This window comes from Euprymna scolopes, chromosome 19 (assembly GCF_053919585.1).
Source record: "Euprymna scolopes isolate OS-2025 chromosome 19, ASM5391958v1, whole genome shotgun sequence".
Lineage (NCBI taxonomy): Eukaryota > Metazoa > Mollusca > Cephalopoda > Sepiida > Sepiolidae > Euprymna > Euprymna scolopes.
Window position 1 is genome coordinate 21,822,471 of NC_136500.1, and position 14,175 is coordinate 21,836,645.

Consider the following 14,175-nt stretch of genomic DNA (forward strand, 5'->3'; position numbering starts at 1 on the left):
AAAAAAAAAAAAAAGTTTACTACCTCATTTTCTCAAACATTTACATATTTTCTTTCTCTTGTTTCCATATATTCTTTTTTTCTCTTTTCCTCTGACTTTCACCAATTTTTTGTAGCATGTCGTTAGTATGCTCGTAGTTGAATCAGTTGTGAATTCTATCCTCTTTCCGCCATGCTACTTGAAAATGTGCCTACATCTTAAGTAATAGACAACAAATTCTGCTAGTCGAAACAAAAGATAAAATTAAGTAACTTTTCAAATGACGATTTTATAAACCCACTAGCAAAATACCCGTCTCAAGAGAAGTAAAAGCAATGTCTATAACATTAGTTTTTAATTTTAATATTTTTTTTTTAGTGCTGATGATTGTTGGGGCTAGAAGAATTTTGGAGGAATGAGCTTTTAATAGTAAAGTTTATAAAAAATAAATTAATAATAATATGCCTACATTATTCACCATGTTATCGAGAATATGTATTAGTTTAGGAGTTTAACCCATACACTATTAATCCATGCATAGATTAAAACTTATTACATAACATAGCTAAAATGTTGATGGAGAGCAATTCTTTTTTTATTAAAATTTTTGTATTTTAGTTCTTTTTTTTGTGTGCGTGTGTGAGAGAGGAGCACACTCTATAAATGGTAAAATTATCAAATAAAAAAACTAAATAAATAAACCAATAATAATGTCCCTACATTACTCACTGTGTTGCCTAGAATATATATGTTATAATTCATAACGATTGAATGCTATACATAGAAAAATATATAAACATACCTAAATTTATCTAAATAGTATTGCACAAAATGACATAAGATTAATTTGAAAAATCCTAGAAAACCATCTGCAATATGTCAACCTAAACCTTGTGTGTGAAATTCATTGTGAGAAAACTGTTCAGGGATGCATAGTGTAGAGAAAGTAGAACAGCGAAGATACTCAGCATGCACTACCCAACCATTCAAATTCACATTAACATTGTCTCCCCCCCACCCCAATTAAAAAACAGATTTTTCCTTTTGGTGTGTCTACGCATTTAAAAGAAGGTATAAATTGTGAAACGTCATAAATTGAAAAAAAATCTATTTTATATAAGTTTTCCAGTCATCCAACAATAAAATTTAAATGATATTTCCATTTCTTTTCTGCATATATATATATATATATATATATATATATCTCAAATTGAATGTTAGATATTAAATAATTGTTTAACAAGTCATAATACTGCAGCATACACAAACGATGACATCTACAAACAGTAAGCCATAGATTCGAGTTTCGCCTTTCTTTAGACTTTAGTAGAAGACATCTGAACCCAAGACTTGGAACCCGAGTCACTTGCATGTGAGGCAAGTACTCTGCCACCCGAGCCACCAAGCTACACACGAGAAGTTTATCATTACAAATCATGCAAACCACAGAGATCTGTGTTTGTTTTTTTGTTGTTTTTTGGGGTTTTGTTTTCTACTGTTGGTCACAACGTAGTTGATAGATTTCCCCCCTGTGCTTCTCAGGTTGTAGAGTACTCACTTCACACAGGTTTTGAATCTTGAGCTCAGATGTGTCTTATTGAAGAGCTCAAAGAAGGATGAAACTAGAATTCTGGGCTTCCAGTTTGTGGCTTTTATGCTTTGTATAGGCAGCAATGTTGTGTCCTATTGTGGAAACACACACACACACACACATATATATATATGTATGTATGTATGTCAAAGTGAAAAACAAATTAAACACGGGAAGAAGAAATCCTTAAAAATGAAAGCTTTACTGGTTTTCTTTGGATCAACGACTGTTCAAAAAAAGAAAAAAAAATTATTTAATTTGCTTTTCTTTTTGTCTTGTCTCCACGGCCTTTCATTTTAATACATCATACATTTTATCGTTATATATATATATATATATATATATATATATATATTCAGTTAGTCATTATTTCTATTTTTTAAAAATAATGACTAAAATGTTCACAATAAATGAAAACAACATACATCCTGACGATAACTGCAAAGATTGAAAACACTTGCGATGGACCATACCACAACATTGGATCCCTATTACATTAACTATCCCCTGATACACAGAAAATTGCTCAAAAGCTCAAACAGTCAAGAAAATGAAAAAAAAAATCCAGTCTTTAATCAAACCTGCCTAGATCCATACAACTAATTATATCTGAATAATGTTTCGGACAACTCATTGAAAAAATAAAGCAAATGAGAGCTGAAAAACTAAAAAAAAAAATTTTTTTTTTAAGTGCTCAATGAATATAAAATATGAAGAACCGATATGAATTTAAATAAAGAAGCAGAAAGTTACCATCTGGGTTTCATCAAACAAGAATCATTTGCTAAATTCCTAAAGATCTGTGTTTGTATTTGATAAAATTCACATGAGTAAACTTCTCGTTTGTATATAAATACATATGCATAAAGAACCCAATTATGTTTTTAAGAACATAATATATTTATTATAAATGATACAGTAATAAGTTGATTAGTTACAAAGATTTCAAAATAGCAAATCCTGTTGGTAGATTATACTTAACTCTCCATGTTGAATTTATTACATACTTCGAAACCTATGATATCTCTATGGCTAATCTAAATTATTAATTAAATTAATCTAAAATCGATAAAGATATGGAAAGATAATATAACTCTGGTGCTATCAGATCAGGTTGTCTGAAGATATTGATTTGCTGCATAGTATCAATATATATTCAGTATGATCATAATATAAGTATGATTAAATAATGACTATATGTCAGCATAAAGATGCTCTCAACAATAACGAAGGAACTTATAATAATTGAATAATTAAAGAAAAATGTCATAGGTCGAGAAAGTGAAATGAGGATAAAACATATCTATAGAATCGGATTAAATTTATTCGTCAGAAGGTTTTTTTTAATTGAGTAAATACGAAACTAAACTTGCTATGATTTTTTTTTAATTGAGTAAATACGAAACTAAACTTGCTATGATTTTTTTTTAATTGAGTAAATACGAAACTAAACTTGCTATGATTTTCACTCAATTTTGTAGCATTGAAAATAGACAATAATCTCATGGAATCACCGAGCAGTAACATAATAGTAAAAAAGTAGATTTCAAAATTATAGTGATCATATGAATATTTATTGTGCAAATATTTATTAAGTTTATTTTTTAATTAATTAGTTCCAAGCAAACGTAAATTAATTTAATAATTTCTAGTTAGTTTCTGGTAAATTCAATATTTTTCCCTTTCGGACAATAAATACAGCTAAATTTGCCTAGAGTTGCGTCCCTTGGATCTAATTTTTAAATTCAAGTTATCGCTTAGTATTTAGATTGTTTATTAAATAAAATAACTTTAAATCTAGAATATTCTTACCATGTGTATTTTTCGATACACTTCATTATAATATACATTACATATTTATTCAATAGAGGAAAATTAATTAACGTTCATCTCATGTAATTATTTTAATTGTATTACACTATATAACTATTTTCTTATCTATTCAGCAATTTATATATGAATAAAACCGAACCCCTATATATGTGTGTGTGTGTGCGCGTGCATACATATACACACATATCCTTATATACACATACATACACATTATATATATATATATATATATATATATATATATATATATATATATATATATTCCAAAGTTCATGATGTTGACTATCTTATAATTTATTCCTTTAATTCAGTTGACATTCATAATTCTTGATAATATCGGTTTTGTAGCACAAAATCAATTACTTAATTATTATATCAATTAGTGAATCTATTTTGCCCATAACTCATCATGTATATATATATATATACTTAGTTTCTATCTATTTCTCTCAATTCAGAAACCTAACATCCTGGTCAAACAAAAAATTCAATAGGATCAAATAAAAACTTATAAAACCACAGGGATCAACAATAATTAAAATGCAATCACATAAGTGACTATGGATCGAGAATTTCCTACTATATTTAGCTCGAAATCTGATATGCTAAGCTACGTTTGAACATTAGAATTTTCATCCTCCTGACAACTAAGAATTATTAAAATTTTATAATGCATGTCATTGTATACTTCAGGTATTAGTATATCACGCATCTAGGATGAATAATATACACAAACTTTGCAAACATTTATAAAATTAGCTTCAACCTTATTTAATTAATTCAAAGTATTTTATGGATATGCTGTATTCTTATTTCACTTTCTCAACATATGCCATTTTTTTTTTAAATTTATACATCTATTATTAGTTCTTAATAGTTCCTTCATTGTTGACAACATTTTTATGCTAGTATATAGTCATTATTTGATCATATATATACATATATATATAATTAGAATTAATACATATATATTAGCCATAAAGATATAAGAGGTTTCAAAGTTTGTAGTAAATTCAACCTGGAGGGATAAAGATAATCACTATTCTTTTGGCTTGAACTCCTAACAGGATTTACTATGTATTTTGAAATATCTGCAACTAATCAACATATTACTGTATCATTTATAATAAATATATTATTCTCTTACAAACGTAACTGAGTTCTCTGTGTTTATTCCCCACATATATACATAGTATATAGAACATAATGATAAAGCAAAAATTAAGTCACATACTTCACATGTTTATCATAATATTACAATAAACAATAATTTATCAAGAGTACTTTAACCGATGCATTTTTAAAGAAATAAGTTTTATCCCCCAGAAGAAAGAAAATCAAAAAATGTTTTGAGTATTGGTAAATATTATTAATTTGAAATTTAAAAAAAAATGTACAATCTATTATAGTTTAATATATATGTATATTAAAATGTAAAACATTAAATGCAAGAATAGTCAACTTTAAAAATATTTATATATCCTGATATATTTGAAGATTCATTATTACAAAGACTGCCTGCTCATTCGTACATGAAATTTTTACTTCTTACATAATTCATAATGGACGGTACATTTTTTTTTTCAAATTAATAATATTTACCAATACTTGAAAGAAAAAATTATTGGTTTTCTCCTGGGGATAATATTCATTTCTTTGAAAATGCATGGGTTAAAGAACCTTTTCATAAATAAATTTTTGTTGTATAATGTTATAATAAAATTGTAATATATATAACTTATTTTGTTTTATCAAATTCTTTGCTATAATAATGTTCTATGCCTAATACTGAGCATATTTCTATCCTTGACTTGCAATATATATATATATATATATATATATATATATATATATATATATATATGGGTCTTGATTATTTTCCATGCACTTCATAAGAATCTGAAGAGGACAAAAATTTCTTACTATAAATGAAAATTATATTTAATTCCTAATTGCTTTCTATTTATTTTACAAAATCTGCATTTATCTAAAATACTTCACAAAAAAAAACACTAAGCATTAATAATTTTCCATCTTTCTATGCTTTTTTTCTCGTATTCATTTTTATTTTGTATTTCTAATTAATGTCACTAACATTATGAATTGATGTTTACAGATTATGTATATATATATATATATATATATATAAGAGAGAGAGAGAGGAAGAGAGATCTGTTATATATAAATGAGTTGTATTTTGAAAATCAGACCAAAATAGCAATACATTTGACATATCGCTGTTTGGTTCTAACTAGCTTATTTTTGTTATTTATGCCAATAGCATAGTTGGAATAACTATGTTTATACAATCGTTTTCTATGCTTATAAAAAGTAGAAGTAGATTTCCCTATATATATATATATATATAGAGAGAGAGAGAGAGAGAAAATAAAAAGGAACAAACCGTATTATGTGTTCATCAACGTTTCATCTTTATTTCGAGACTTCCTCTGGATGAATGAGATTAAGAAAACCAAAAAATATACCAGTACAAAATATTTGAAAATGTGCACGTGAAACATTTTCAAATATTTTGTACTGGTATATTTTTTGGTTTTCTTAATCTCATTAATCCAGAGGAAGTCTCGAAATAAAGACGAAACGTTGATGAACACATAATACGGTTTGTTCCTTTTTATTTTCTCTATTTCGTCGGAATACTATTTCCATTATTTTCATCATATATATATATATATATATATATATATATATATATATATATTTTAGCTGTACATGCCTGGTATTTGTATTTTTAAAATACAATTGCTTAAAAAAAAAAATGATCGCTCGGTCATTAAATTATTAAGTAAACTGAATTGTTGAACTAAAACTATAAGTAAATTTGTTTCCAGAAGTAATAGATGAATAATATATTTAAAAGAATAATCTGTATGTCATGCAAAAGTGTCCAGGAAATGTTATTACTTTATCGATTAAATATATATTTCAATAATCGTATCTAGTGATCGGTGTTTTGATCACCATTGTATGAAAATTCTTCATTGATTGAGGACAAAAAAGACAATGCAGCATCAGATCAGATCGTGCACTGCGTTTCTAGCCAAAGGGCACCCTTTGGCATTTAAGTAAAAAAAGGTGGAATATTTCAGACAATAAAATGAACACGATTGTACACAACTGATTTGTTTCTATTTAGTGTAAATTGATGAAGGAGTTTGGAAAGCAGAAAAAAATCGATAAAGATATGGAAAGATAATATAACCCTGGTGCTATCAGATCAGGCTGTCTGAAGATACTGATTTGCTGACCTAAAATCCACAAAACATCGATGCTATTGTTTTTTTCCTTTTGCGGCTAATCAGAACCAAATATTGATTTTGTAAGATGAAATCTATTGATGACAAAGGTCGAGAAATATATCAGTTTCACTTTTTCTGTATAATAAAGTAAAGTTAATCAATTTATGTCATCAATAGCTTCCGTCCTACAAAATCAATATTTCATTCATAATAGCCAGTGTCTTTCTTTTAACTTGGCCCATGTTGTTAAGAACAATAAAATTTAATTCTTTCAGAAAATACTTCATCCAGTTAGTAATATTTTTCAGATGGCTATCATTATTGTTCTTCGAAATTTGTTTATAAAATACTACTATTAACAATTTATTATTGCATTTATTATTAATAAATAATATTTCAATAATATGATATTGTTATATTATAGAAAAAAGGTGCAAAAAAACTTAGATAATCTATGAAAACTTTAAAGTTAAAATCAAGATAAAGTGATGCACTTGTCTTCTGTAACTAGCATCAAACAAAATCTTTCCTCGTGTAATGCTTCCTTGCTGGTTAAACTATGCTTGTTTTGATGATTATTGTTATATTTCACTTCTAAGGTAAGAAAAAATCACATATTCCTTTATTTTTCAATACTTGATAAAAAGGAAAAGCCTTCATAATTCAATGATGCACATATGTTAATACAGGTAAGACATTCAGTTTTAATTTTAACAATGTTTATACTCACAAAAAATAAAATAAAAAATGTCTTCACATTTTCCCATAGCAAAACTAAAAAGAAATGCTGTATCAAGTCTTCACATTTTTCCATACCCAAACTAAAACAATCCTCATTTTCACACTGAATACGTTTCTTTAAAATTAAGTCAGTTATTTTTGCTTTCAACAATTAAATATTCACAAATCCTATTTAATTTTTTTTTTCCATAATAAATTTTAATTTAAACAAATGATATTCTGTGTAAACCTATTTTGCAAAATTTAAATTAAATGTACCTGATTCTGATTTTTAAAAAAAATCCAATTTCCATCAAGGTTTGATTTGGTTAACTAGAAAAAAAATGACATAGGTTTGCATCATCTTTAAAGAAAATCGTGGGTTTGTATTACTGTACACGGATTTGAAAAAGTTGGCAAAAAACAAATATATAACAAATGTTATCAAAAGCACTATAAGTTACTTTTCTACCTAATTGGATATATTTTAGTGTTTTTATTCAATTTAACATGTTTATTCAGCTCGAAAAACATACAATGTTTACCGATGTATTGGAAAATTTAAAATGGCGCCTGAATCTCTCTTTGACATGGTAAGTTTGGGAAAAGGGGTTATAAATAAAAAACTAGACAAAATACGATTAAAAACTCACTCAATATATGTTACCATGACATAGGCTAACATATATTTGGTGGGTTTTTAACAGTATTTTGCATATTTCTTTATTTTGAACTCCTTTTCCCAAACTTACCATGTCAAAGAGAGATTCGGGCACCATTTTAAATTTTCCAATACATCGGTAAACATTGTATGTTTTTTGAGCTGAATAAACATGTTACATTGAATAAAAAACACTAAAACATATCCAGTTAGGTAGAAAAGTAACTTATCTTGTCTTTGATAACATTTATTTGTTATACATTTGTTTTTTGACAACTTTTTCGAATCTATGTGTACAGTAATACAAACCCAAAATCGTTAACACAAGCATTAAACACTCAAACATTATGTATGAAAAATATTATATGACAAATATATTTTAAAAATTCTGATTAAGACGAAAATTAATACAATAAAAAGTGGTTCGTTTCTTATCCAGCATGTACTTAAATTAAATCCACCAGAATACATTTCTGTGTATAACAATTTGTTTGAAATTCCGATTCATTGCAAAAAAAAAAAAATAAAAAAATAATAATAATAATAAATAAGAAAACAACTTACTTTAAAATGTAAAGTGAAACAAAACTTTAAGTAAAAAATATCCTGGGCAACACCGGGTAGGTACAGCTGGTACATAATAAAATAGATAATAATAAATAATAAATGTGACGTGACACTTGTTATTTATTATTGTTAGAAATCTACCTGAAAAGATATGGAAACTTTTTATTGTTCATGGTCTGCTTTCTTGATTCGATGTGTTGTTTTTTTTTGTTTTTTTTTAAATAGATTTTGAGAAATTATACACGTATATCTACATTATATATCTGAAAGAATAGATATGCATCTCGGAGATTTTTGAAGAAAGCCAACCTGTTTTCGTACACCGTCAGAAGTTTAAATGATAATTTCTTTCCTTTATTTTCCCATCCAACTGATGTTTCTACACAAATATTAATGGTTTGTAGTCTTCCCACTTTGACTAGCCAACCCTTGGCTGCAAAAACATCACTTGTATTTAACCTCATAAAAACTCTTATCATTTAAGCATTTGACAATCTACTGAATAAGATAAAATACATTAGTATATTACGAGACCCCCCCCCAACTTATTTCCATTTTCTTTTAAATATATATATTATATAAAGTTACTGTGTGAGTTTTTAAAGTTGGACCTGAATCGCATTTAAGCTGACATATCAAACTTTTAACCTAAATATCTATTTACTTTTTGTTGTTGTATTGCAACTATAATAATATACTTCATTATAGTTTATTCTTTACAACTTGTAATATGGAAATATTTTTTTTCGATTTTGATTTGAAAATCTAAATCCACAATGAAAATAACTAATTATTTTTAATTGAATAATATAAAGAGTTGCCTCTCATGCAACTAAATATTCCTTTTTCTGTATAAGTTATAAAAATTAAAAACTAAAATAACTGTATTAGTATGGGTATCACCTCCTACACTGATGATTGCGTAAACATGAAACACTAGTGTCTAGATATAAAAATGATTGTTTATATTTATAAAGATATCATTTTATATATATAGAGAGAGAGAAAGAGAGAGAGAAAGATATTCATTTCTACTTATATATAAAATGCACTTTGTGTGTGTGTGTTTGTTCCTTACAGACTTCAAAATAGCTGGCCCATTTTTTTTTTTTTTAATTTCACATAAATGTGTTTGTGTCTGGATAGGTTCTTAGAGAGGGTTTGTATCATAATACCCCATAATACGAATGGAAAATCGATAATCGAAAAGTCTAATTAAAGAAGGAACAATCCTATTTTAACCAAAGTTAACATCCTTATACAGTCTAACATAACAAGTGCATTTGAGAAGTTTTATCATCACAGAAGGGCTAGGCATATAAAAATCAACAGTATGTCCTTTTTATAAGACAGGGGCATCCCTATGGAAACAATACGAGAATAATATACAAATTTGATCCAAATACCAAATGGATTATTTAGAAAATCGAAAAAGAAAATCTCATAAAAAAACAATTTAATCATATTTGTCTTCATGAAAATATGCTGCCTACCCCTCCCTACATATCCCCCCCGTACGTTTTTTATGAAAAATTGCCACACAAATGCATATTCTACTGGCTGTAAGGTTACAGTTAAAAATCTTTAGTCAACTTATTCTTGCTTATTATATCGATTATATCAGAAGCTATTTTGTTATTTGTTGAACATTTTGCATTTCAGTTAATAGAAATATTAAGTTTTATTATAGATCTGTGAACATTTGGAAGGCATGCAGTAACATACTCTCCCTCATTCGCCTTATTAAAAAATATAAACCTTTAAAAAATTGTATAACGCACACACACTCACATGAACACACAAAAGAAAACTCAAAAGTGGAAAGAGCAAAAAAACTCAGGGCATCTCAACGTGTCTCTCCAATATTGTGAAGTCTTTTTAAAAATTGATCCAATAAAGTAAAAAAAAAAAATAAATAAAAACAAACAAAAAGCAGAGGAAAAGTAATAATGTACTAATTTTTCAACTTGTTACTCTTGAAAAAGTCTTCACTACATGAGGGCGAAACGTTTAGATGCCACTTTGAGCTTTTGGCCTTTCCTCTTTCCATTTCTTTTACTCTATCAAAATTATTTTATCTTAATGATGGTTCATATATATCTATATACCATTTTATTTGACATATTAATTTTTATTTCTACTTAATTCTGTTATTATTGATATCCAGTAAACAAAAAAAAAACCCATCTATTTCTGAATCTTGTTAATTCTTATATTACTGAATTTGTTAATCAATTTTGTTGTGCATTTTTCTGTTTTATTGCTTTTGAAAATAAATCTATGAATGTTTTGCGAAAGAAAATAAAAATGTTGAAATAAACTGATTTTTAAGACAATTTATGTTAGCCACATATGAACATACTGCATTTCAAACTGACATGCCCCACACTGTAGCCATATCTGCTAATCTCTCTAAGACACGCTTCCATATTTTTCCACGCTGTTCACAAATTTATTTTTTAAATTCTCTTTTTTTTGTGTCAATCTGATGGAGCTCACTATTTTACACAAAAGTATTTTTTTAGTGTCATTTTTTTAGTGTCATTTTTTAGTGTCATTTTTTTTTTAGTGTCATTTTTTTTAGTGTCATTTTTTAGTGTCATTTTTTTTAGTGTCATTTTTTTTTGTGTCATTTTTTTTTTTTTTAGTGTCATTTTTTTTCTTTTACTTGTTCACATCCACTTTTCTACTTATCAATCTGATGGAGCGCCTCCTTTTTATGCAAATAGTATCGTCTACAGTGTGAAGCATAATTTTCAGTTCACATCGGTCGGTATGGTCACATGTGCGAAATTCATTTGGTGGAGAAAAATCATTTGCTTGCAAAATATATGCTTTATATTCAACCAAAAAAGAAAGCCATTAAATTAAAAATTATGCTTTTACACAAAAATAATTTGCTTAGAATTAAATACCCTTTACATTTGTTTTTCTGCAGATTATCATAAAAAAAAATTCATGTAAAGTATTTTATATTAGTGTTATGCTAATTCTTTTGAATTTATATAAAAAAGGTTTTAAAAATCTTTTACAACTACACGAGATTCAGAGTCAATATTGACGTCATAAAAACTACTATCTTACTATGTACTTTCCTATTCCTTTTTTGTCATCTAATCACGTTTCTATCTGCATATTAACAAACTCCAAAAAAATACCATAACGTTTTAATATTACATTGATAAATATACTAGTGTACTCATTTAAAAAATGACAAGAAATCAAGTCAACATCAATGATACATAAGCAAAAATTTTCTCATAATTAAAATGTACAAACAAATGAAATATTCACAGCACTATTAGATATTATCAAGTTGACAAGAAAGTTCTTACGGTTTTTAACTTTTAAATTCAAATGAAACTATCTCGGTTCAAACAAAAATTTATTTATCGAAATAAGCACCATCAGAATCAACACACTTTTGCTAACGCAAAACAAGTTTGTTTATGTCAGTAAAAATCTTGAGTTCTGGAGGCGATGAAGTTACTGAAGGTGTTTTTGATATCACTTAGGTTTTTGAAGCACTTCTCATGCAGAAAGCTGTTGAGATACTTGAAAAAGTAGTAGTCGGTAGGTGAGAGGTCTGGAGAGTATAGGGAATAAGGCAGTTTCATAACCCAATCAATTCAACTTCTGCAAGGTCGGTTTAGCAATGTGTGGTTGGGAATTGTTGTGGAGGAGAATTGGGCCTTTTCTGTTGACTAATGATGGATGTTGTTGTCGAAGTTTCTGATGTATTTCATCCATTTTTTGACAGTATTTCTTCATCGTAATGGTTTCACCTGCATTCAAAAAACTAATGAATGAGACTGGTTGCAGCCTACCAAACAGTCAGCATTAACTTTTTTTTGTGCAACTCTAGCTTCAGCAAGTGTTGTAGAGTTTTGTTGGCGTCTAACCACTGAACTGAGCATCGCCAATTGTAAAGAATCCACTTTTCATCACAAGTCATAACCCGACGGTTGAGAAACGGGTCATTCTTGTTGTGTAAAAGAAGGGAAGACGACACTTCGTAATGACGTTTCTTTTGGTTGTCGTTCAATTCGTAAGACACCCATTTATCAAGTTTTTATCTTTTCAATCTCTCTCACATGATTGGAAATTGTCGTATACATTATGTCTAATTCAGAAACAAGTTCTGGAACAGTTGTGCGTGGATTGGCTTCGACTAAGGCTCTTAATTGATCATTGTCAACATCCGATGGTCAACCACTATGCTCATCATCTTTAAGACTCTCGTCGCCGCCACAAAATTTCTTAAATCGCCATTGTGCTGTACATTTAGTAGTGGTTCCTGGGCCAAATGCTTCATTGATATCACGAGCTGTTTCAGCAGCTTTTCGGGCTAGCTTGTATTTAAATAGGATAATTGTGTGAATTTTCTTTTTTTCCATTTTGTATTCAACGTTCTGAAAGAAAGACATAATTGTTTTAAAACGATCGTAATTTAAGCGATTAGATAGAACAAAGAAACGCTCTTTAAAATTATATATAAAGTAAGGATATTATAACAAACTTATTTAAAAATACATAATTTAAAATCAAAAGGAAAAATTCCGCAAGAACCTTCTTGTCAACCTAATAGATAGTAAAATCGAGTTCAATCAAAGAGAAAATGAAAATGTATTGCTGTATAAAACGATTCAACTCACAGATTATGAAACTTTTCTGTTGAATACTCTCCTCTCCACCTATTTCCCTTCTTCCACCTCTTCTCATCCCATTTGTCCTTTTGCAATTGAGACTTTTCCATGTTAAAATAAAAGGGAATGAACCACTCCAGAGTTACACATGGTTATATACATTATATATAGATTATTATCTTATGTATCTACTTGAAATTTTTATTTATCTAGTTTCAGTATTTATTCCAACAGTGCTCTGTACATAAGTAAAGCTAGGTAGTAAATTTTGAAAATATATATGGCAATTAAGCTACACAGAATTTTCCGTGTTTCATCCTTGTGAGGATTATTCAGATTATTGCAATGAATCGATGTTGTTACATATTTTTATGTGTTCCCGTAGTACTGGGTTTGCTAGTCAGTCAATCAGATTCTTTGTTATTCACATACCATTTATCATAGCCAATAATAGTATGTTTATCAGGCAAGGGTAATTTGACCTTTAATACACGTGTTTCTTTGTCCTTTTTGATGGGGATCAGGTTTCGCTTTTCTTGGTGTTGGGACCAATCTAGTTTTAATCTGAAAGTTTTTAACTTAAATTTTATTTCATACTAGTGTATTTCTTATTTGTTTAATTATTATTTATTATTATAACCATGATTATCATTTGTATTATTGTTGTTATTTATTCATGTGTTTTTTGTGTGTTGTTATCCAAAAGTAAAGTTTAATTTGTGTATACATGTTTGCTATTTCACTCCTGCAGATTTTCACTACCTCTGGCCAGGTCTTTGTATCATCTCCCTGCACTTGCCCTTATTTCATGATCTTTCTCCCATATATCCTCCCCACTCACAACATACGATCACAAGATTAAATTATACATCAGCATCAAGAATTTGTCTATAAAATTCTCTTCACTTCACGGATTAA

General features: G+C 27.9%; 1 protein-coding gene across 2 annotated transcripts in view; it reads left to right on the forward strand.

Moving 5' to 3' along the window:
- LOC145303483 (glycerol-3-phosphate dehydrogenase, mitochondrial-like) overlaps positions 1-14,175 on the forward strand; it is a 214,099-nt gene that overhangs the window by 167,910 nt on the left and 32,014 nt on the right. The window lies entirely within an intron of this gene.